We start from the raw sequence: 22787 nt of genomic DNA, 5'->3' as shown, positions 1-22787 counted from the left end.
TCATTATTTACTACACTCTTGTCGATTTTCCAGAAGTCGCGGGTACCTCATTTCTGTGCTTCGATGTGTTTTTATTTACTTCAAACACCAGGTGTTTTTTGCTGTTATTGTATGCAAAAGCAGATATGATGATTAGCTAGGAGCAATTTTAGAGTTTTGGCAGCAAGATAGAAAGTCAGATCAACCTTCATCTTGTCATGAAGAACGAACCTGCTCATTGAGATGTGTTTACTGTTAGTGTCAACTCTGACCTGATACTGAATAGAAGCTTTTTATTGTCTTCGTTTATCTCTGGTTGCACTCCTCAGAGAATCTGAATGTATGCGTTGAAAACGAGTATTCTTTCATCATAATTTCGTGATAGTTGGACCAATCTGTTATGGAAGCAGATACTCAGATCCTTGAATGTGACTACAGTCGTTTATTTCTTGCTCAGCTTCTGTACAAGCACCATGCAATATAATAATGTTATCTTCCAACTTGGCTACGTAAACCCTATCTGTTGCATCTTGGTGGATAGAACTTCCAGCTTGAGATGTGTCTGGTCTTTATGGGGCATGTCTTCTCTTGTCAGCTTTTAACGTAGATTGATTAACTTGGTCTTGTCGTGGTTTGACACAATTGTTCCATCAGTAACAAACAATTGCCTTGGTATTAGAGTAAATTTATGGTTTCCTATGCCTTCATTCTGGTTGATGTCTCGGCTGGTCCTTGCAAATAGGCCCTTTCTCTCCTTCAGATCCACCTAATTGTCTCTTAGTTTCAATTCAATCTTGTTTCTAGAAAGGAACATCTTGTTGCTGTTCTCTTTATTCACAAATGATGACATTTCCATTGATCCGCTTTGACAACTAATCCTTATGGAACTTCCGCCCAGTGCTATCAACATTCAAGATATTTGGTACATACCTGTTTTAAATGTAGGCATTAGGGATCCCATTGTACAGCTTCTCGTCGTTTAGTGGTAAATGGGTTTTCATCGTTGAGTATGGATTTTGTGTACTGCACTTGGTCCAAGCTTATGAGTCTCTGTGATTTTGTTAGCTTCCATGCTGAACTGACTTTTGAACTCTTTTGACGGATGTGATCAGGAAAATATCTGTCTGGCATTGGCATTGTTGGAGATACGGATGATGCCATCAGCTTGTTCAGGTGCTTCCATGCATCGTTATCCTCAATAGACACAAAGGGAATGACGCTTTTCGTGACTATTCGTAGTTTCTCCCATGTCCGAGGCTGATTGTTCCTTTAATCATGCATATCTGTGATGTATCTGTGCTAGAGTATCTTATACTTTATGCTGGACATCATAAAACAGCTTGGCCACCTCCTCTTCAGCATGCTAATGGAGTTCCAGGTCAGCATTCTGAGTTGATGCTACAAAGAACAGAATTGCTTCTACCCAATCTAAGTACCCTATAATGGCCTTTAACACAGCATTCTAGGATTTCTATTCCTTGCAATTTTAGAATGATGTGTTGACCTCAGCGGTCGTCAAGGCTTCTAGAAGGATACTGTTTAATTGCTTCAGGGATTAAGCTTTCGTGTCACCCCCAGAGCAGACAGAATCTACTCCTGTTGCGGCCAGGAACACATTTTCCAGTTATATGTGGTTCTTGAAGAACTCCTCTATCGCTATTTCAAAGAGTGTTTGTATGAGTACATATGAAAATGAGGAACTCACTTGTAGTGTGTGCATTTCAGGATTTGCCTGGTCGTGGCAGGATCATGCACACCTTCTTCCACACAAGCACCATTTATGCCTGAGTTCTCTATGGAGGCACTAAGACCTCGGAGGGCGGAAAAGATGACATGCAACTCGTCCAGTCTGGGAACAACGATTTGTTTCAAGTCGGGTCATGCATCTAGGAGTTGCAACACCTTCTCATATAGAGCGATGTGAAAGGTAATTATCGTAGAGTGATCTTCAACTGCCAACTTTCTCAGCATGTTTGGTTATATGACCACCCTCAGCAGAATTGAACAGTAGTGTCACCTACTGGACTAGTAGCAAGCCTCTAACCTGTGTCAAGGGAAGGCTTTCAGACAGCAGTTGGTTGTACACTGTCTAGCCTGAAATTTTGCTCTAATTCCTCGGGTTTTCATTCTGGAAAAAGCAGATGCAGCAACCCATCCAGGATATGTCAGCTGATAGGATCTTGAGATAACCTGGCTGATGGTAAACTGTTCTTACTTTTTGGTAGGGTGTGGTTTTCGCTTGTCAGAGTGAAGGGTGTCTACTTTCAAAAATACAGTACGCAAAGTGTACAATACACTTTTTGATTCAGTCCTAGTAAAATTGGGATGTGTTTATGTCTTTGTAATCATCTCCGCAATATTTCAAGAAAATAACTACTGTTTTGACCACGTTAGGCATCTAAAAGTTAATATTTTAAATTTTGTTACATTATAACTACAACCATTGCTTTGTTTGACACAAAAATGAAGGTTTACTAGTTAAATCAGTGTTTCAGCTTATTTAGAGGTTGAGATATGTTAAAAAACGTACATTTTACGGCTGCAATTTTGTAAATGCCGATAAAGCCGCCACATAACTATCTGCAGGAATATGCAAACACTGATTTTCTGATTCCTTATATTCAAGAAGTCAAAAGTTTTGTAAATCTTCAAAACCTACCCACAAAATTACAATCAAGATATATGAAACCTACCTTAACTACCCACTAAATACTGGTTGCCCATCTATTTAAATTAATATAAAGATTGAGCACTACAATATTCGATAAAGAGTTGTTTATTAAATCCTGTTCTCCATGTCCTTCTAGTACAAATTATTTGATCTTAAAAGAAGTGTAGAGGTTCATAGATGTTAGAAAACTTTCAACTGTGTTTCTTTCGACCAAATGCTAATGTTTAAAATTATTTCCCTGTATTATGATACTCGACTATTTAAATATTAGGTTTTAATTCAAGCTATTATAAAACTGATTTTATAAAATAAACATCAGATTCTATACAATGTAAGTCAACAATGTATTATAGACGAATTGCTGGAAGGTATGTGAATTTCCTCCAGGTGCACAGAAGTTGCCCCACCTAGACCAGACATTTAAACGTATTGTTTGTAATATAATCAAATTCACCATATAATGTGAAGCATTTATTGATAACAATTCATTTCCGGAAACGTTGGTTTTCTCTGCTGATATATATATATATATATATATATATATATATATATATATATATATATATATATATATATATATATATATACATGAAAAATGTAAACATATTATGTAAAAATATTGCAAAACTGTATTTTTTCGATTCTGTTGCTGAAAGTAATAAAGAAGTAAATAAAATAAAATGAGCGCAATCTGCCTTTTATGATTACCTTCCTGTACATTTAACACAATATAATATTTATTTTTTTCCAAATGGTTATGAACTAATTGTAACACATAATGAAAACCACTATATGATGTTCTTATATCATGTTTTGCTGCCTTGATTTTTGCAAAAATATTATACACATGTTCGATTATGAAAACCGTAGCTTAATTAATTGAGTAAATTAATATTGAATTTGATTTTATTGTTTTATGAACATTACCGAACTTAATTACATTTGGTTAAACATAGTAATATATATATATATATATATATATATATATATATATATATATATATATATATATGTGTGTGTGTGCGTGTGTGTGTGTGTCTGTGTGTGTGCATGTGTGTTTTACAGCACAGTTAAAATTTACAAAGTAAAACAGAACGCAAAAATAAAATACCAACACGGTTGCAAAAAGAAAATAAACATATAAATAAATAAGTGAGATTTTCTTCCTAAACGACGAACCATCTAGTTTTGTCTATCAGATATCGACTGGTTATTTATTTGTTCCCCGCGAACAAAATGTGACACACGATCGGTTTAATGTGGAAGATAACAATCTCCCCTCAAAAGGGGCATTCTGCAAAAATAAAATTGCCTTGAATAAGGATAATTAACTTGAGTGCATCATCTAACAGACACCACTATTTAGCTACCAGTCCAATACGAGCACGGGACATTAGTTGGTAAATTGCAGTTTTTCTTTCGGGATTTAATGAGATTTGAATAGTTTATTAGTAGGCAACATAGGTTAGTTTCGCTGAAAAAAACTCTCCCTAACTGAGAACACCGGACGTTGTACCAGCATTTTTCCTCTTTGGGTGGGCCATGACGGTTCAGTTGTTTTTCTTTTCCTGCACAAACGTCGTGGTTGTGTCAAGATTTGGGGAGGATCAATATCAAATGTGTCGTTGAGGGTTTCAATTTTCGTCTACTTCTTGGGGGATTCATTGTTCAAGGTGAATGTTTTTATTTTGACCTACAGGTAAACCCATTAATGATAAGTTCTCCTGTATTAATCGCGATAACGTAGTAAAAGAATTGATTAATTTCATATGTAGACGCCATCACAAGTAATTAAGTGTCAATTAACGTTTCCTAGGATTCCGCTTGTAATAATCAATCAAACAAGGGGCGACACTGTCCCCGAGCTTTCTATTAGTGCTGTTAACCTGATGAACTGTCTACTTTGAAAAGATATCGTCAAAGACGATCCGGAAGTTCTTTCATATTGTGGAAAAAACGTTTGAGTATTATTTTTTTGCTGTATCTATTAGTTTTAGATGACGTTGACTATCGGTAAATAATGTTCCAATACTGGGAAAATAGAGATGCTGCTGCTATCTATTTGGTGGAGTGGACATGTTTGTATCGGACGAAAAATCGCCCGCAGTCGCAAAAACATTTACCACTAGGTCGGTTTGCAAGGATGTCATCACTTTAGGATTAGCGATAGAGTACACTGCCTGATTTTCGTGTCTTTTTATGTGGCTAGGCGCTGTTGGGTTGGGGCAAGGCGCTGTTTTCGCTAGAGGACAGTTACTTTTGTTGGATCTACAACTGTATCATTTTTTTTGCGACATCTGTTTGCCTTCTCCTGGGCTAGAACAGGAAACAATTTCCTTTTAATTTGCTTTTTCCAAGTAGGGGGCCTGTTGCACTTTTTACTTTTTGTCTTGTAAGCATTATTGATTGCCTGGTTGCCTAATTCCAATTCCAGTCCGATCCCAGTATGTTTGTTGCATTCTTGAACACATAATGGTCGGTCTATTCAATTTCCTCCTGGTATTCAAATTTACTATCAAAAGGTCTAAACACAAATCAAGTTGCATTTTTTATTTCTTCATTAAGACTGTTATGGTAACATAGTTTCACAATTCTCCTTCGTTATTATCAATTCCCGCCAAACACATTCGAGGTTTGTATTTAATATTATTTCCGTAATGAGTACATTTTCTCGTATTTTTCTTTTTACATATTAAATAAATTTTGAGAAATACTGAGAGCCTTAACTCAGTGAAAATTACCACATCCATTACACGTAGACGGGATTTTTCTTTCTTCAAATTCTTTCTTAGTAATGTGTCCACACGTGTGCCAATTTTCCCGAAATAATGTTTTATTTTTACGTGTTTTATAAATTTCCTGTTTGCTTTTAATCTGCTCGACTCCAGTTTCGATATTCATGGAATCGTTGTATGTTTAATAATTTCTATTTTCTGGCAGTCATCGCTTAGAAATTTTAGATTTACGTTTATTTCATTTTTTTAATTTTATTAGTTCACGCGTTCTAATTTCCGCGTATTGACCAGAATCAGCTCTAGCTAAAATAATGACCATTTACAATTGTTGGCGCTGAAGTCAGAAAGTTAATATTCGACGAAATATAATTTTATCGTTTTACATGATAAAAACAATCAGCAAATTTGTTATATTGTGTAAGCTCTAATTTCTGTAATAGTAAAGGAATTTTGCTGGTCCGACTACTGTTTACACTAAACACTAAAAAAAGCCTTCATACCGACGAGAATAAGCTTCGAGTGATTTTCCTTTTCTAGGTTAGAAGCAGGAGTTCTCAATTGCATTCCATAGTAAATCCTGTGAACATGCGATATTATTATAAGTAAATGCATCAGTTTTTAATGACTTGTAAAAAATAACTGTTGTTATCATTCATTTGAACCTCTGTGGTGTTTAAATAATAGTTGTTGTCTTTCATTTAAGCGTTTCCGGTGTTCCAATAATTGTTGTTGTTGTTGTTCAATTTGCAGTTTTAATAATTGTTCCAATGCACTTTGTAAGAAATCCATCCTTGTATGGTCGGTAAAATACTGAATTTACCTGAGCATGTTAACCAGAGTTTAATATTTTTAGAACAACTAAGCACTTAGTTTATGACGCAAGATAAAAAAAAAACACGAATAATTCGGGGTTTTTTTATTTACGGGTTCGCAAAGTTGTTCTGACAGTGCCAGGCACATAGAGGAAAGATATGAAAGTTATCTTACAGTCCAGTAGTTTCTAATTCAAACTTTATATACACGCAATTATTTGATTTTCGTAAGTTCGGTTTTTCCTCCTTTCATTAGTGTTTCATGAACACTTGCTTGGTTTAACTCAGCTTTCTGTCGAGAGTACTTTGAAAGCTGGGGATATTTTAAAATCGGGTGATCTGTTAGGTCAAAATCCGACAACGGCAGTGTTATAGCCCTGTTAAGGGTTGCAATGCGAAACAGAACGCTGAAATACAGAAACGTTTCTTGCAAATCAATTCAATAAGCAAATCATTATATTTTGGATGTCTGTATGACATTATATTAACTGGTATGTTGATGGACTAAAGGATATCCGTTGTTTTCATTTATTATGTATTAACAGTCTCGTAAGCGTATCAAGACAAGACATATATAATTGGACTCTCTATGTTCTTGATTCTTCCTTAAAATGAAACCCACGAGTAAACAAATACTCATATCTTGCATAACCCGGGTGAGTGTTTAAAATATTTAGCAGGAAATAACATGTCAAATAGAACAAGATTAATTAGCTCGTATGCAGTTTTTTACTTGGTATATACAGGATAGTACGCCGTTGTATAACGACTCCATTGTGTGATCAAAAACTCATTTTTTGTTAGGATCTATTCTTTTCTGATAGCGCATGTGCGTAACAAATATTGTCTCTGAGTGCAAACATACACATTTACGATTCACGTAGAAGAACCTATGGCTTTAGGCATGACATTGCTTTCCTATTATTGGAGTTGTGATAACGTACACCCTTTGCTCTATATATTAGTTTCCGAATGGTTCTCAAACATACATGCTTCATCATCAGTGAGCAATAATATGAGCTAAGCTGGTCAAGTTCTAAGAGGGATGATGATGCCCAGAAACGGGATTTTTTTTATTCAATCATCGGCTGTATTATCGCCACAACGTTGCTAATTCATTCATGTTATTTTTGTGAACGTTGTAGTTTGGTTTAATTCGTGACTCAGTGTTCGTCGATCGTTGTGTTGTGTTTAAGAACATTTAATTAATAAAAGGTATTTAAACATGTGGACCAAATAAAAATGAATCAATTATAAATCCTCCGACATGAAACGATAGATGATAACATAATAGCCTTTTCCTCTCTTATGGCGATCACAACAATGTAGTGTTACCTTCTAAAAACACATACATATACTTGCGCATAACCTCACACGAGAAATGTAGGTCAATATTTTGGTTACGACTAAAGTTTTTTGTTGTCAAGGTTTAAACCTTTTTATATTAATGAATGCGTATTGGGATCGGATTAACATAAACGCATAAATAATTGTTAATAGACCCCCTACCTAGACATCAGGACAAGCAATAAAATATTAAGACAACTTTAACAAAACAGAGAGAGAAATCATTAAATTCATATATATATATATATATATATATATATATATATATATATATATATATATGTGTGTGTGTGTGTTTATGTGTATTAATATGTACATATATAGATACATACATATATACATACAGAAATATATATATAACTATACATAATTTGATAAACTTAATATTGTTTCACTTCATATTTCTATCTTTCTCTCTCTCTCTCTCTCTCTCTATATATATATATATATATATATATATATATAGATATATATATTACACGGTAGTCACCAATAATCAAGGTCCGTAAGCCACTCGGGGATAAGGGTTATTGCGTGTACAATAATCAATGGGATAGTATCGTAGTAATCGTTAGTATTGGAGATTTGAAAAAATGCCTTACTTAAGATGGCGATTCATCTGCAATTTGATTTATGTTGGACTTTAAGACATCCAAGTTGTAGTCAGGTGGGACACAGGAAAACGGAAGAGAGTTCCACAGGCGTGCACTTCTAACAAAGAAGCTTTGTTTATGGAATCTACGTTTTGATTTAGGCACAGATAAAGAGTGGGAATATTACTGACAGTGGTTTAAGCTAGACAGGTGTTTATCGTGAAAGATTGGTGAGGGGGGCAGAAATTAGAGCTCAGACGAGCATTGCCACATAAATAACGATAAAACAAAGACAGGCTCGTAATGTCTTTTCTATTGGAGAGAGGTTTCAGGGAAGAGAAAAAGGCATCCCCCACTAAGCTACGAAGTCTATTTTGTACACTGTTAAGATAGGATAGGCTGTTTTCGAAGATCCAGCATATATTTTAAAGCAGTAATCTATCCTTGGATGTACTTGGCTTTCATACAGATAGAGAATTGCATCAATAGTGAGATATATTCTGGAGCGGTAGAAGGATCCCACCATATTTCCAGCGACCTGGGCAACAGACTTGATGTACGTGTTCCATTTAATATCAGGGGTAAACGTCAAACCCAGAAGCTTTTCAAAACATAGAGCCTCTCCAAGACGAGAGCCATCTATTTCAATATATGCCAGATGGGTATCAGAGCCTTAATATGTAAAGATAGGAGCTTGGTATTAGATGCATTTAAGGTAACCCACCATCTCTTCCCACATTGTACCACGCGCTCAAGCTCAGAGGAGAGAGAATCAGAGAGTATATATATATATATATATATATATATATATATATATATATATATATATATATATGTATATGTCTTTGAAGATTTTAACCTTTAAAACTATACAAAAAAAATATAATTCGTTAGAAAACCATCTAGTGGGAAAGTCATTTAATCACCAGCAATCACTGCATCAATTCGCTCTTGAATTTACTATAGTACTAATAAATTATTTTAAAGGGATCATCAGTTGTTTATCATGAACCACTGTTTCGAGGATTTAATATATTTTACATATAAAATCTATATTGTTTGTTGCTTTATCAATCGGAACTATTACAAATTTGTCTTGAGGTATTTTAAGTTCCTCCAATATTTCTGAATTTTTAAAAGAGGATTGGTTTTTCTAGGGTGTTTAAATTTTTTTGTATGTTTAACCTTTTCGTTTACGCATTCAAGTATACTATTTTTCCATGCATCAAACGCAGACTGTGCTAATTTATATTTCTTTACCATAGACGTAATAAAACCTACTGCTTTAATGACTTCTTTAACGCATTTAGTGTAATTTAGACATTTAGGCTTTCTATAATTCGGACAATTACTAAGGGGGTTTCTTAATTTAGAATTATTTACTATCTTTAAAAATCTGTGATTACATGTGTTATCTCATTATTACAGAAAGGAGAGGAATCACATTCACATTCTGGAATAGTTATAATATTATCATTTATAATTATATGTTCTACCATTTTTTTATAATTAAATATTTTATTGCGTATTGTTGGCACTATTTACGAAAAGAAGACGGTTTGGTGAACAAATCATGAGTGCACGATGATTTGTTCACTAAACCGTCTTGATGCGGAACTTCAGCAATGGATATCCCATAAATATAATAAAAACTACTATTGAACGTAAAATTGCTACATTTAATAGTGTTAAACGTATTGGTCCATCACGTTGTCCTATTTATTTAAAATTACTATGGTTAAAGGTCCTGATGGCCTTCATATTGTTGAAAGGGTTTCTTCTGCTACTCAACGTTGTTTTCCAGCTACTATGCTTAGAGTAGTTTACATAACTCGAACCTTTTTCTCTTCTTTTCGTAAAGATTTTTTGCCAACAATTCAACAGAATTCTGTTGTTTATAAATTTGTTTGTCAGTGTGGAGCTGACTACGTTGGCAAGACATCCTAAAGATTGGAAATGAGAATATCCCAACACATCCCTCGGGATATTCGATTACACCAGGTTTCGAGAACATCCGGGTACTCCTAAGCTCATGAGTCCGCCATCGGTAATCACCTGATTAGTATAAATAGGTGTTCTGACCAATATTCCGATGGTTGGTTTTCTGTTTTATACAGCGCTAGGTCGAACTATCATCTCAATATCATTGAGGCGTTAGTCATTAATAACTCTCGACCTAGCCGGTGTAGACAAAAGATTTTGAAACATCAGTTGGAAATATTTACTGATTTAAAACCACCTGAGCAGTGAGAATTATGTATATATATATATATATATATATATATATATATATATATATATATATATATATATATATATATATATATATATTTTCTCTCACTGGTTTTCCAACTGAAACCAATTTCCCTCTTTCCTCATTCGATTCTTAGCTTTTAATTTATCATTCTGACGTTTCCTCTTAGAGGGTCAGAGGATAAGGCCTTAAGGGCATTTTAACAATTCCACCTGCCCGTTTTTTTTGTTTCTTTGATCTTTTTGATTTAAATTAAAATATGTTTCCTCTGAAATTTCTCCTTCCATTTTGCTGTACCAAGAATTTACTTATATATACATATATACATATATATATATATATATATATATATATATATATATATATATATATATATATATATATATATATATATATATATATATAGCATCGCACCAACCAATTTATATGCTGTGTTTGTGTTATCGAGTTTATAATTTCAATACTTTTGTTCGTGATCGGAATAATTTACTTTGTTTTGCTTTTTATATTAATAGCCATATTGAATGTTGATTTTTTTCATGTGCTATGTATGTGCCTATACTAAATTTTATTTTTGTTCATACTTTTAGAATTAGGGATTCTTGAAATTTAAAAATTAAAACTTATCGACCAAAAATAATCGACACTGAACATTTAAGCATTTGAAATCAATGTTTGCCCCGCGAGAACTATGTTAACTTTTCCAGTAATTGCTCGCTATTGATATTTAATCGTTTTTTATCTTAATTTTATTAAATGGATGTAAACAGATAATATACTCGTAATTATTGTTCTATTACAAATATCGCATTTGTTAAATGTTTGCGTACGGAATTAATTTGTAATAAACGCAATGTTCAATTGGTACGCTTGTATTTAATATTTTTATTATAAACTTGATTATATCTATTTTTCATGATTGAGTTTTTACAACTTCTAGTACTTACATTAATGCTCCTTTTAATGCTGCTTAGAGTCGTCGATACTGATCACTGTTTTAATCATGCAGTATTCTGAAATAGGAAAAGTTGCGGAAGGTCTTTACGAAAGGAATTAGAAGTTATTGTTTTATTTCTGTGCATCCAATGATGCGAGTTATCTTTATAAAATGCTTAACTACAGTCGTTTTTTTTAAGTTACCGCTCCTCAAAATAACTGTTATTTAAATGAAATTCCAAATAGCAATAGCAATTAATGTAATCGATCACTTTATTTATTGGACAAGGGAATCTTTCCAGAGTTACTTGGGATGGTGTTTCTTTATAGCGTTGCTTCATATGCTTTTAATAATAAACGAAACCAAACCTAGCTCCTATCTTTACATCATCAACGCTCTGTTCCTCATCTTGCATCAATTGAAATGGATGGTTCTCGTCTTGGCGAGGCTTCATGTTTTGACAAGCTCCTTGATTTTACCTTTACTCCTGATCTGAAATTGAACATGTACATCAAGTATGTTGCCCGGAGCTCTGAGAAAATGGTGCCATCCTTCTACCGCTCCAGAAGATATCCCACTACTGATGCAATTCTCTATCTATATAAAAGCCAATAGGTGCAAAGATTGAGTACTGCTGCCACATCTGAGCTGGAGCTTCTAAAAACAGCCTATACTGCCTTGAAAAAAGTACAAAATAGACTTCGTTGTTTAGTGGGGGATGCCCTTTTACCTTCCCTGACACCTCTCTCCCATAGAAGAGATGTTACGAGCCTGTCTTTGTTTTATCTTTATTTCCAGGGCAAGTGCTCGCCCGAGCTCTTATCTGTGGTCCCCCACGCCAATCTTTCACAATAAACACCCGTCTAGCTAAAACCACTCTCAGTATTCTCCCCCACTCTTTATCTGTGCCTAAATACAAACGTAGATTTCATGAACAAAGCTTCTTTCTGAGAAGTGCACGCCTGTAGAATTCTTTTCCGTTTTGCTGTTTCCCACCTGACTAAAACGTGGATGTCTTCAAGTCCAACATAAACAAATCCCTGATTAATCGCTCCCTTAAGTAAGACACTTTATCAAATCGCCAATACTAACTGTTTCTAAGATACTATCCCATTGATTATTGTAAACACAATTACTCTTATCCTCGCGTGGCTTCCGGGCCCTGATATGTGGTGATCCGCCATTAAAAAAAATTGAAATTAAAAGGAGTCAACTAGTTCAGACAATTCTAATAAATCTTTCACTGAAGTTTCTCTTGTTGAGATAGCAAAATCATTGTCACAATGTGAATCTCGATGCGTTCGTTCAGTCTGGAAAGACAAAGGATACCTTCATAGGAGCAGCTGTGCGTGTAATTATGAGGCAATGGTTGCAAGTTCCAACCCCACCTCTCCTTAATCGGCAATCTTTCATTCCAGTGTCAATGAGAAGATCAGAGCGACTGGAAACAAATGCGAGATAAGCGGAGAGCACATACATCACCTGGAAGTCCCAAATGGTCAGCCATTTTCGTACTGACCAGGATCAAACGTTGTTTAACTTCGGAGATCTAGCCATACAACGTGAATCTACATTTAAAAAATAAATACAAACGAAACAAGAGAACTCCATAATAAGAAAAGAGGCAATAATATATGTACAATTTATTAATGTGGCTAACTGACTGAAATAGAACATTTTGTTTAAATTTTTTACTATATTGAAACAAGAATTGTTGGAACAAAAACGCTGTGTAATTTACGAGAAGCAATTGTTATAATAACGCAATATACTTTTCAAACACGATCGAAAGAAATAAAGATTACTGGGGATCCAGGGAGATTTAGTGTCACTCAGAATCCAGGGAACATCATTGCTTATTGTTTTTCAGTTGCGGTATCATTTCTAATAAGGTAATATGAATGGAAGACGATAAATATGTGAAGGATACGCGAGATAGTGATCGAACTAATACGAAATAGAACATCATTTATTTACCTAACGTTGAAATGCACAACTTAAATCGGTTATATGAGGAGATTTATGTTTGCAAAAAAAAAAAAAAAGCCGCAAAAGAAAAATAGAAAATGAGTAGAATGAATAAATAAAAGGATAAAGGGCGCGTGATTGAGAAAAATCGAGGGATGCGAATGATTAAAACTGTGGAATGGCGCGTAGAAGAATAACAAAAGACTTCATTTATTCATCATGCTTTCGATCAATCATCTCCTTTGAATGTTTTATAGACGAATGCTGCACATGGAAACATGCACACATATACTGATCATCCTATGCATATACATGCATATATATATATATATGCATGTATATGTATGCATGTATATATATATATATGCATGTATATATATATGTACACATGCATATATATATGCATGTATATCTATCTATCTATCAATATATATATATACATATATATATATATATATATATATATATATATATATATATATATATATATATATATATATATATATATATACACGAGCGGGTAAGAGCGCCCGGCTTTGCCCGGTCGTAAAAAAATGATTAAATATATTTTAATTTGTGTAGATTTCGTATATAATTATCATGATGTCGTGATTTCGAAAGTAAAACAAAAAGTATATATGTGCCATTAGCTAGAATGGAAAACGAAAGCAAACCCGTAATCATTCAAAACTGGCGAGATTACCACTGCACCAACGTGACATTCATATGAATAACTAGCAATCGGTGCCCGGCGTTGCCCAGGTGTTTTGAGGTTAATGCTGAGAAAAAAAAAGGGGTCAATTTTTTAAAACTTTGACCCCTATTATGACCTTTTAACATTTATTGTTTAGGGATCAAGTAAAGTTAATAAGTTAGATCCATGTCCAAGGAATCTATATCTAAAATATCACGTGTTTACTGTTTAGACCCAAAATTGTAGGAGGAGTTTGGTAGAGTTCTCAAAGGTCAAATCGTTGAATATATTAAATATTATTTTTTAAAGCAGTTTGGCCTTCAAAATTTCTGTTTGGCCTTTTTCTTCACCGATGAAATCTGGAGACGCAACGGGAATTTTCGGCAAAAAAATGTTGTTACTATGCACATCTATGTAATGAAATACAATTTGTGGCAAAATTTCAGGAAAAACTAATGGATGGTTATCTCGCAATAGTCCGGACAATTCGCTAAATTATCTCGTCAAAACCTTAAATCTCGAATTTTTGTGCATTTTTTTTTTGGAGGGGGGGCTAATTTGGCATAATAGTGTCCATTTAATAGTATTATCTTGAAAAAATAAAAAAATAAGGAAAATTACCAAAAAAAACAAACAAGAACAACAAAAGTGTGCCGTATTTTTAAAAGTTTTATTGCATTGTTTTTATTTGCTTCTTTTATTTCATCGGTGAAGAAAATGGCCAAACAGAAATTTTGAAGGCCAAACTGCTTTAAAAAATGGCCAAATTCGCGAAATTTGGCCTCGCTATAAAAAAAAGGGGGAAATCCCCCTACTTGAACTTTCTGTTTAATTTCGCTTGTAGCGTTGATTTTTTTCTTTTTTCGCTATAAAAAAATAACTACTTGATGAAATTACGTGATTTTTTCTGTGGGAAAACTTTATCCCATGACGAGTACGTACAATATATTTTTTTTAAAAATATTTCCATTTTTTAATGTCAATGGAAAACTGCACACGTACCCAAACCCGAAATGTAAAGACCACGAGTGAACGCGGGTTTTTTTTTTTTAGTTTAGTTTCATAATGACGGCCGTGATGTCGGAGGTTCGATTGTTAGATTGTAAGTTAGTTTCGTATCTGTGTAATTTGTAAATCGCAAGTTAGGAAAAAATTAAACCCTTCCAAGATGGACAATAAATAAAGCCATAATATTTTATGGTATCGTTAAAAGCCTACGAACCATAGTTTTTTAGGAGATGTGATTATTGGATTAACCAATCAGAAATCGTCTGTGGCACACACATCTCTGTTTTTATAGATATATAGAAGATAGATAGATAGAAGATAGATTTGAATTTTGACCTCTTAAACACCGGTTAATAAAGCATAAAACGACAGATACTAAACTATCCAATCATTTGAGACCCTTAGCACCACTCAACAACTTTTAGTTAAAGAGGATAAAGAGGTTGAAAATATGGAGACACATAGACATAGTGAGCTTTATAAATTATATATGTACTAGCAGAGAGAGTGTGCTCGACTTTGGCCGGGCGTGAAATATGCTAAATATGATTTTTTAATTTTTCATCATAGAGTCGTGATTTTTAAAGTAAAAATGTAGTTAGGCGCCATCAGCTAGATTCGAAACCGAAACTATGTCATTCCAAGCTAGTGACGGTACCATTTTACCAACGTGACATGCAAGTGAAATTAATGTAGAAAATGTTTAATGATTTTTCACTTTTTACCCATTTCTGAAATCAATGTTAACCGGCTAAAGACCCATAAAAGAACTGCATGTAAAAGATCCAATTATTTGAGAACTCTACGGCTGTTCTGCGACATTTGGCGTGTAGTTGATTGTTGAAAATATAGACAGACAGACATACATAGCCGTTCATATATACATACATATATATATATATACTGTGTCAATCGCTTTATTGCAGATTACTACAATATCAATATTTCACTAAATATAAGTCACAAAATATGAAAATTGCACCATGAAAGGGCTGCTTTAAGGTTAGTAATTAAAAAAATATATTCAAATCTATGCTATATTCACGAAGTTATGGAATATTTTTATTATCAAGGAACTTATAATGGCCATCGCTTTATTACAGATCTCTTAAAATGACAAAAAATCAGGTTATTAATGGTTATCGAAAAGCAAAGGATAGTTGTTTGTCTCGTAGATTGATTGCCTATCAACGATTTAGCTGAAAAGGGATCCAAGAACCTTGCCTCATGGTTGAACAACCTTAAAACCAAATCCAGAAAAATATGTGCACCAGGAGAAAACTTTCAGATTGTGATATTCGGAAAATTCGTAGGGATATCAACCGCAACACAAACAGCACCAGTGCTTCTGTTTTTGCAAGAGCTGAAATCGCTCCCAGACCAAGGCATGCCTGATACAAGGCCCCCATTGAGCACACAGCATAGAGAAAAACGTATTTCCTGGACACAGTATTACATGAAAACGTATTTCTAACAGGTTCTCTTTAAGGATGAGACCATGCTATTCCTGACGATCTGGATTGATGGACCAACGGAACACCGACTCGTTACAGAGTTCATCGCTAACAAGGAGGTGGAGGCATCATGTTTTGGGCGAGAATCGTTGGGAATAAGCTGGTTGGACCATGCCGAATGGCATAGGGTGTAAAACTTATCAACAGTGCGTACAGGGCTTTTTGAATAGTCATTTGTCGACATGACTAGATTACCTGCCATTGTCACGTCGCTTTAAGATGAGTTGTATACATGAGAATGTACGATTCCACTCTGTTTGTGGCGACTACAGCCTTCCTTGAATCCATAGGATTATTTGGGGAAAATCTCATGCTCAGACCACTATGTTCTCTTGACCTTAACCCCATTGAATATCGCTGGTCACTATTAAAAAGAGGAGTTTATGAGGAGGGAGAGCAATTTAATTCAAAGGATGACTTGTGCAATAACATAGTTGATGTTGCTAGAGCCATAACACTAAGTAAGATAAAACAATTGACTTCTTCGGATGACAAAAGGTTGTTTTATTTATATAAAACAATGTCGACAAGTAATTAATTTATATGAGGCTTATACCTAGGATATGCTTTTGTTTATTATTCTTTGAAAGAAAAATATAATAAAAAGTAAATTTCGCAAGATAAGACATTGCATTTTCAGCCTAAGAAAACATTTCGAGAGACCTACAATAAAGCAATAGACAGTGAAAATTTCTCGATAAAGAATAAAATGTCGTGAATATCGCATGCATTTGAATAAAATATTTTGAGAATTAACTAACATTAACGCAGTCCTTTGATGATATAGTTTTCATTTTGTTGTGACTTACATTTAGTAAAATATGTAAATTTTACTAACCTGCAATAAAGCGTTTGCACACAGTTCATATATATATATATATATATATATATATATATATATATATATGTATGTATGTATGTATATATATATATATATATATATATATATATATATATATATATATATATGCCTAATTTATAAAATATATATGGCGATTAAGACTCCGAAACTCTAACATTTAAGCGTATTAATTCAGCTCAGGTTTGAGTGTTTAGATAAGGCAAAAGTGATTTTTATTATATAAACAAAGAATCAACCCGCTCTATCGCCTTTTTAATCGATCCATCTTCTTTCTTTTCTCTTTGTTTCTATCTCTTCTTTCCCCAAGTATAATCGAGACAGTATTAGAAGAGGCCCTTTTATTACTTATTCAAATTTGTAGTTAAAGCGAATACGTTACATAGTCACAAAAGATAAACTGTCCAAGAAATTACATAGATAGAAATTGTGTAGACACAGAAAGAAGCTGTATTGTCGTAACTGTAATATGTTTCCATGTCTGATATCATCTGATAAAAAAACTTGAGATGGAATGCAGAAAAAATCCAGTTGAAACTGACGTTTTATGACGTATTTCAACTTATTCCTTTATCTGTCTTCAATCAATAATCACATGAAAACTGTCCTAGAAGAATGCACACATTTTAACGTGTCCACATATCTTGAGATATATGTCTCTTATATACGACGTGGTTACAACAATACGGATTTGTGAATAAGGAAAAAGTGTGTTCAAAAAGCAATGCAATGTTCCTTTTTAAAAATGTTCTGCATCTTTTCTCTCTCTTTCTCGCCATTCACTACGTATCTCCTTTGAATATAAGCGAGACGCTATTAATACCAGTTGTGATTTGTACTATTCTTTTATCTGGAATTATCCCAAACTTCTATTTTACAGTTAACACAGTTAACACAAATACGTTTGACCATTTGTAACTGAGTAAAAGCGAGACAGATAACGAGTGAAATATATATATATATATATATATATATATATATATATATATAGAGAGAGAGAGAGAGAGAGAGAGAGATAGAGATAGAGAGAGAGAGAATTGGTTATATTGCATATGAAAAGAAAAAGGAAGAAATATCGACACACAGAGATACACTAGTTAGTTAATATATAAATTACGAGTAAGGAGAAAGTGGTTTATAAAAGTAAAACAATATGTTTTCGTCTATTTTTATTTTTTAAAATATATAGGAAAATATTTTAGTCAAAGTGGCGATTATATTGATGGCAATCTTCTGTCTGATGAGACATTGAAAATATGATCCTAGTCTACAGATCTGGGCGGGTGATAAAGAGATTTAAGATTCCCCAGTTATCAGAACCTTTCGTCTCGGCGTTGCAAACGGTGACGGAAAATCAAGTTCAATTAACCTACTATTTATCTGTGAATTTCAATTTGTAACTTGTGTATTAATCAATTTTCGTTTGAAATGCATTTAACTTGCATCATTATTCGTCGCACTAGATTACCTCTGATTTTCGAAAGCATCGTTGATAATAAATGCTATATACGAAAAGAAAAAAGAAAAAAAGAAGCAGTTTCTGTAGTGGCTTAGACTGTTCTTCGATCTCCTATTACGACGTTTTGAACATGACAAATGATTCAGACAAAACAAGAAAACACAATCTTGAGGTTGTAATGTTATCTCTCAGAAGCTTGTTGCTACCAAAATCGCAGAGAAGATAAAGAATGGTTTTAAATCTGCAGTAATTGAAATGAGGTAAATTGATCAACAAATTCAATACAAACTGTGATAGAGTGCCGCAGATTAAAGAGAAGCGGAACTATAACAACAACAACGATGATAATAATAATGAATCTAATCGTTTCTAAATTATCAGGGGTGAAAGTAAGGACAATTTCTTACTATCCTATGAAATACTCCCAAAGTAACCGCTAAAATAAATAGCCTCTGACAATCTTGTACTCCTGATATTTTCGTGTTGTTTAGTCATTAAGGAGGGAGTGCATCAAGTGAGTAAGTGGTGCCTTAAAACTAATCGATGTATATAAATGGTGCCTTGCAGTCAGACAAAACCAATTATCTATGCGAATGAAAACTACAATTTACCACCAGCCTAGAGGTGGTGTCTCGACAAAAATACCCGTAGTTGTGTCACCTAAAATTCACTAAACTTCTCATGAATTAAATCTCAAATCAAAATATAGAGTATAACATCGTGAATTGGATTGGAACTCAAAGTGAATGACTCATGCAGGTGTATCGGCACGCGATCCTGACACAGTCAGAATGAAATGAAGTAAAATATTTACAGGTTAATCAGAGGGGATTCGGCTGAAGCAATGATTAAACCAGTAACGTTTGAATCAATAGAAATACACTTTTGTGATCAGACGACTGCAACCCGAAATGTGGATTGTCATTCGAATTGGAATTGGATGCTATAAAAAGGACAGATAAATACAGTATGATGGATAATGACGCGAAAACCGAAGATGTAGAGATAAATGAAGAAAGGAGAACAAAATGAAGTAAGCGATGCGAATGAAACGGCAGGAATGGAAAAGGAAAAGTGGCAAAGTATATATAATGATGCGAATGCTGATAATAAGGTGATGGAAAATGAGGACGTGAGAGCTACTGTTGGAAGAATTTATTGCAGAAGGAAATATAAGTCATGGAATTATATTGAGGAAACTAGACAGCATACATTCTGGCTCAGAAACATAAAGTTTGAAGCAGTGATGGCAAATGAAGGAGTATCAGAGAAACAAATATTTGATCGTAGCAACACGTAATTATTCTGCAGAAAAAAAAACATCTTATTCATAAGGGATACGCCCCGGAAAATAAATGAATAAAGGTAAATAACTATGACAGAATTAAGAAAAGATTGAAATCAAAGTCGGTTGATAATGAGATATAAAAATTCAAATAAATGAATGACAATTCGTTAGGCGAAAAAAGGGAATAGAAAGCTGTCATATGCAAACTAAAGTAACGAATGTTAGTGTAAAGTGCAATGTTTAAGTGGGGCTTAAATAGTTTAGACAAAATATGGGTGATTTCTTCGAATTAAACGTAGTTTATGAACAACTTAATAAAAATTCGAATTGTTGGATCAAATACGAAATTCAGAAGAATGCACAAATATTTAGATTGTTCAGAAGTAACATAACGGAAGTTATTCGTAACTGAGAGATTTGGAAAATGAAATAGAAAGTAAGTTAAATCATGCGCAATATGTGATAAAATGAATAAGAAGAAAGTTAAAACAACGAAAAAAATATTACAAATTGGAAAGCTCTTGGGCCAAATTGATTTCAGGAATATTAGATCAAAAAGTCTCACTAACTTGTATCAAAGGATTTTCTCTCTGACGGAATTTTAGGAAAAATATTCTGTGAATTGAACATGTACGGGCGAACAGTGCTCTGCGCGAAGGATATATATCAGGCACTGCGTTTGATATCTATCTCTCCATCACATGCATTGGATTGGTGAGGAAACTGCTGGTAGGAATTTTAATAGATGAAATTACCCAATAGCTGGAACAGAAACTATGTTACATGAGTGGTGTAGGCCAGGAAGCAGAGAAGCCAAAAATTAATTGCATATTGAGAGGACAACACATTGAGATTATCACGTTTGTTGTTTTTTAGTATGTCCCCTAGTATCTACTAAGAAAGGTAAATGCGTGTTATGAATGCGAAAATAAGAAGTATTTGAACAAATATTTATTATTCATAGATGAATTAAAGTTGTATGCTAAGATTGAATACCAGATAAGTATGCATATGAGAACTGTCCACAGGTTCAGAAATGACAAATGTGTAGACTTTGACATGAAAAAGTTTATGCCGTACAATTGAAAAGTAGAAAATGTGGGTAAAAAGTAAAGGAACTAAACATTTGCATGGATTTTTTTTTAAATTATCAAATAATTTGATAAAATGAATTGCAATAAAATATGAAAAACTATAATACAAGTAGCACCTTGTTCTCAGGCCAGTATTGTATAGAAAAAGAAAATATCTAGAGTAACACATCGCAATAGCTATATTTCACTATGGTATTATTTGATTGAGAATTAAACGCGCTAAAAGTCATAGACAGGAAGACAAGGGAAGTCATGACAATAAATGAAGTTTTCATAAAGTAATTTGGATAAACTCTATGCGTAAACAAAAAGTGAAGATGAACACTAATAGATGTATAACGACGTGAAATTGAAATAGAAATATTCTGAAAGTTAACATCTCCACTAGTAAGGAAAAACGTATAAAGCGTGTGTCAACATATGAACTAGAAAGCGAAAAGGGTATTGAAGACAATAAATGAACAAAAGCAAACGGCAAGTTGGATGAGAGGGCAATGTATAGTCATCTCAGTAGGAAAGGACAATATACAAAAAAAAAAAAACGAGCAATGTTTCTCCAAATAACCCCAATATATGCTGTACAGAAGCTGTCACTTCCAAGAAATTATGTGAAGTATCACATTGATAAAACGACTGAATGTCTTTTGTATTGATTATGTTGGTAGAATCGTTGGTGAGAGTTTAAAGTGATAATGTGAAATTATTTTATGCTATCCGATGTGAAAATTTGATTGAATGAAGGAAACCTGACACCAGTTTATATGCGAAAGACAACACACCGCAATACTTATTAATATATTACTACCAGCTGATATGAAGGTGTAGGAAACAATAATGATGCACCTAAACTTGAAAAGAAGATAAACATATTGTAGAAGTTGAAGAATGTAGAAATTATACCGGTTGTGATAGGGACACGGAGGAGTGTGATAAAATGATGTGACAAGTCTATTGAAAAGATTGGAGGCCACTGCAAGGTTCGAGTGCTTTTAGTGGTAACGAGCATGAGTTGGCGGAATGTACTCAGGGTCTGAGAAAATAATATGCAGTAAACACTTAGTCATTTGTGATAATCCCTTTATCAACATAAAATCGACAGTTTTTTTTTACTCCTTGGCAGACTGTTATAACCAAAATATTTAATAATAATAATAATTACAATAACAACAACATCAACAACAACAATAATAATAATAATAACAATAATAATAATAAATGAAACTACTACTGCTTATACTATTAATACACCTACTACTATTAATAATAATAGAAATAATAATGAGAGTTATACAGTTACTACTACTACTACTACTACTACTAGAACTAATAATAATAATAATAGTAATAAAAATAATATAATAATAATAATAATAATAATAATAATAATAATATGTAAAAAGTGACGAAACAAAAGAAAAGTAAAAGCAAACAATAAAAAGAAACCAGAAGATATAGAAAAAGGGAATTGAGAATTAAAAACACAACAAAAAGAACGAACAACTACAAACATAGAACAGGAAGACGTAAAGAATGAATAATAGAACGATAATAAAGAGACTACGTATATGGCATTTG

This window comes from Euprymna scolopes, chromosome 19 (assembly GCF_053919585.1).
Source record: "Euprymna scolopes isolate OS-2025 chromosome 19, ASM5391958v1, whole genome shotgun sequence".
Taxonomy (NCBI): domain Eukaryota; kingdom Metazoa; phylum Mollusca; class Cephalopoda; order Sepiida; family Sepiolidae; genus Euprymna; species Euprymna scolopes.
Note: the sequence above shows the minus strand (reverse complement) of the source record.